The following is a 4,750-nucleotide window of genomic DNA, read 5'->3' on the forward strand; positions in this document are numbered from 1 at the left end:
CCCGAGGCAGCATCATTAGTTCAGCTATCACGGAGCCGGGCAGCGGGTGCTCGCGGAGCCCCGGGCCCAGCGGGGGCGGGGAGGCAGGAAACGTGCAGTGGGTCTGCAGACCCCGGGAGCCCTCGGCGAAGATGGCTGAGTCACGCTTGGTCAAGTGACGGGGGCCAGGGGCCACCGCAGGGGGTGGGTCAGTGGCCGAGCCGGGCTGGGACGCCACGTGGGTGGACGCGGCAGGCGTTCACGTGAACAGGCAAGATGGAGGGGAGGAGGGGGCCGGGGCATCTCTGGCCGGGGTGCCGCGGTGGGGCCTGGTTTCTGGCATCGGCAGGGGACAAAGGCAACTGTAGCGGTTTGCGGACCGCGGACCCCACGGACCCCTGATGGGTGACGCGTCGTGTGTCCTCTCCCCCGGCCTCTGCCGTGTGACTCAGTGGTGCTCTTTCCTGTGGCTCCCGTCAGCCCTGCGCTTCCTGTCACCGACAGAATGAAGCGGAAGGGACACTGTGCCAGTTCCGAGGCTCGGCCTCCAGAAGCCCTGTGTGTTTCTGCCTCCCTCGGGCTCCGCTGCCTTCACCGTGAGGACACGCCCTCGCTGGCCTGCCGGAGGGTGACAGACATGCAGAGCAGCTGTCTCCGCTCGGGCTGGCCAGATCAGCAGAGCTCCCCAGTCATCCCCGCGACCACAGACACACGAGCAAGAAGTGGCTATTGTCCTTTGCCACTGAGTTTAGAGTGGCTTGTTATGCAGCGGAAGCTAGCTGATACACAGATCTATGTATGGAAAGGGTGTTCACCTGGTGTCCGGCTTCTTCTCTCTTTATTCCCTTTTCACCTTCAGGGCAGGTGGTGGGTTCTCCTTGCGTTCTATTCCCGCCAGAGGCCCTGATCCCATGAGGGTACCCAGACTCTCAGATCCCGACTCGGGAGGACACGAAGCCACACGGAGAAGCAGTGTCAGACCTCAGAAGGCCACTGGCCTCGGCGGCCGGTGTCCCAGCTCTGCCACATGCTGGCCCTGGGAACTTGGGTGGCCGACTCGGTCTCCTGATGGGGGAAGTGTGGACACTGCCTTGCACCCACTCATCCAAGTTGTAGTGCAGACTGCACTTGCTGAATGTAAAGTGCTGGGCATACAGCCGGCACTTAAAGAACGAGGCCCTCACAGCAGTGCCTGCGCAAGAGGCAGGAAATGGCAGCTTGGGGCGTCGCTCTGGCCTCTCCACGCCAGGGGCATCTTCTGGGCTTGGCTGGGTCTTCCCTTCCTCCAGGAGAGGGAGCAGAGAGACACGGCCAAGTGCAAATTTGATAACCAGACACCGTGCTGGGGCTCATGGACAGCCAAGCTTGCTTTGATCCCAGGCTGTCTGGGCTGGCTGCTCCCTAGCTGCCCAGGGTCTGTTTCCCATTTTGAGTTCGGCTGGGCCCTCTTTTATGGAAGATCAATTTTCAGGCCCCAGCAGACGAAGCAATGGGCGGGAAGAAAAGGCATACACTTCTCCCCTTCCCTGCGGTGGGAACCCTCACCCACTCACCTCAGGAGTAAAAGGGGGTCCTGGGGATCCCCCCAGAGCTGGGAAACTTGCTGTGTGCTGTAGACAAAGGTGCTGTTGGATGGGGGGAGTTTCTGGAGTGGTTCTGCAGGGCCTAAGCATGGTCATCATGGCCACCAGCAGCCTGGCGGTGTGTGGAGGGGCCCAAATGCCCAGACTCCATTAGGCCTCAGAGAGGCTTGGCAGAGCAGCAAATGGAGAAGATTCTGAGAGTTGCCATTAACTTGGTGAAGGAGGGAGAGGGTCTTGATCCTGGTCGTCGTTCAGGAAATCTTGGTTCAATAAATTCATGGATGGATGGATGGATATATGGATGGGGGGATGGATGGATGATGGATGGATGGGTGGATGGGTGGATGGGTGGATGGATGGATGGATGGAAGGAAGGAAGAATGGATGGCTAGGTGGATGAATGGGAGTGTTGCACCCTGTTTGGGTTCTAGGGAAGGGGCTAAGATGTTCTCATCTACATAAGGGGAATGGTAAGTTTTTCCCTGCTCCCCTCAAAGAATCAAACAAGATCATGACTTAAGAGTCATGTGGGATGAAAATGTCATGTCATGAGAAGAAACAGACACTTGAAATCTTGGCCAAACTGCTTTCTCTCTGTAGAAGGTTCCCAGAATGTCAGCTCCCTGGTTGAAGACCCTGGTCTCCTTTGCTTACCTCAGTATCCACTGCATCACGGCTATAGACTGAATGTTTGTGTTCCCCAAATTTCTATGTTGAAGCCCTAACTCTCAGTGAAATAGTATTGGAGGTCATGAGGGTGGGCTTCATGGTGAGATTCCTGCCCTTGTAAGAAGAGACAACAGAGTTCCCCTGGTGAACACATGCAAGACACAGTGAGAGGGTGGCCATCTGCAATCCAGGAAGAAGGTTCTCACCAGGGGGATGATGGAGAAGTGGGATGATGGAGAAGGGGGGATGATGGAGAAGGGGGATGATGGAGAAGGGGGATGATGGAGAAGGGGGATGATGGAGAAAGGGGATGATGGAGAAGGGGGATGATGAGGAAGGGGGATGATGGAGAAGAGGGACGATGGAGAAGGGGTTGATGGGGAAAGGGGTGATGGAGAAGGGGGATGATGGGGAAGGGGGATGATGGAGAAAGGGGATGATGGAGAAGGGGGATGATGGAGAAGGAAGATGATGGAGAAGAGGGATGTTGGAGAATGAGGATGATGGAAAAGGGCATGATGGGTAGGGGGATGATGGAGAAGAGGGACGATGGAGAAGGGGTTGATGGGGAAAGGGGTGATGGGGAAGGGGGTGATGGAGAAGGGGGATGATGGGGAAGGGGGATGATGGGAAGGGGGATGATGGAGAAGAGGGATGATGGAGAAGGGGGATGATGGAGAAGGAAGATGATGGAAAAGAGGGATGTTGGAGAAGGGGGATGATGGAGAAGGGGAGATGATGGAGAAGGGAAGATGATGGAGAAGCGGAGATGATGGAGAAGGATGATGGAGAAAGGGGATGATGGAGGAGGGAGAAGAGGGATGTTGGAGAAGGTGGATGATGGAGAAAGGTGATGATGGAGAAGGGGAGATGATGGAGAAGGGGATGATGGAGAGGAGGGTTTATGGAGAAGGGAGAGATGGAGAAGGGGGTGATGAAGAAGGGGGATGATGGAGAAAGGGGGATGATGGAAAAGGGGGTGATGGGGAAGGGGATGATGGAGAAGAGGGATGTTGGAGAAGGTGGGTGTTGGAGAAGGGGGCTGATGGGGAAAGGGGTGATGGAGAAGGCGAGATCATGGAGAAAGGGGATGATGGAGAAGATGGATGATAGGTAAGGAAAGAGGGAGATGGGGAGAGAACTGGGCACCAAGAGACAGAGGAAGAGTGTATTAGAAGTGTAAGAAATGCCCTGTGTCCTGTGCTGCAGAACGTTCTGGTGAAACACTGAGTGGAGTTCACCATGACCAACCCCATGGAGCTTAGAAATTGGGAGTGGCCATACCTCTAAGTTGGCATAACAGCTGGGGCTGTGAGGGAGGCAGCTGCCTGTCCCACATCCCGGCCGGCCAGGACTTCTGCAAAGACATCCACCATGAAACGGTGACCGTGGACCAGAAGATCCACCTCATTCCAGTCCCCAGGATTGGGGATTATTCCACGGGGGTTTCTCCAATCCCCTGTGCGGGCCCCGGGCTGGTCTGAGGCTTGCTCATCGGCCTGAGGTTCTCAGAGGCTTCTCCCTCCCCTAAGCTCCTACCTGCTCCCTCACAGACGGTGCCGGGGAAGGGAACCAAGGCCACGCGTCAGCCATAAGAGCGCCGGGATGGCCCGAGACAGCCGGCGGCCCCTGCCCGGGGAGGGCCTGGCCTGGGTCCCCACATCTTCCTGTGCAAATAGACGGGAGAAGGGGATGGGCGGCCCGAGGGGGACCTCCACTCAGATCAGCCGGGGGGGACCCGCGGCTGTTGGCGGGTGGCCTCCTCTGCAGGGGAGGGGCGGGAGGATCCTCCCCACGAGGACCGCCGCCAGCCGCAAAGGTGTGGGATCCGGGCAGCTCACGGGCAACCTCGTGTCGCTGGAACAACAGATTGGGAGAAGTTCCTTCCGTGGACGTTGAATCGGTGGTGACACGCTTCAGAGCCCGAGGCCAGGGTCCGTCTGTACGGGTCCGCATCAGCTGTGAATATAAGACACCGTCTCACGTGGGGATGCTTTTTGGACCCACATCAGCAGGCATGTGAGGGGCGACGTCCGCGATTCGCACCACGCTTCTGAATCCGCGTCTGGCGCTCACATCGCCAGGGTGCGTAGGGCGCATCGGCCACGGCGGCCAGCAGGGGGCGGGGGAGTCGGCGTCTCAGGAGCTTCTGGGCCCAGAGGGTAGAGTGGAACCTTCTCCAGTGCGATTTGGTCGGGAGCATCATGGCACGATTGGGTCTTGCCCGTAGACCCAGACCCTCTCGCGTGAAGAAGCGTTCGGGAAGCCATCGGCGATGAGGACAAACCGTGCAGAACGTGCATCACGGCGTCGTCGGACTCGCCGTTTTGAGGTCAGCGTGCACACACGCAGCTGTGCGACACCGGACGGGGGGACCCGTGTTCCCTTCCCCTTCCCCCGCCCCGTGGTCTCGTGAAGAATGCGAGCACGAGAGCCGCTGGGGACACTGACGGGGACACCGTCCTCCCTCCTCTCTCAGGCTCTGCGCGTGTGTCTGTGCACACGTGTGTGTGTGTGTG

The sequence above is a fragment of the Prionailurus bengalensis genome, chromosome B1 (assembly GCF_016509475.1).
Source record: "Prionailurus bengalensis isolate Pbe53 chromosome B1, Fcat_Pben_1.1_paternal_pri, whole genome shotgun sequence".
Lineage (NCBI taxonomy): Eukaryota > Metazoa > Chordata > Mammalia > Carnivora > Felidae > Prionailurus > Prionailurus bengalensis.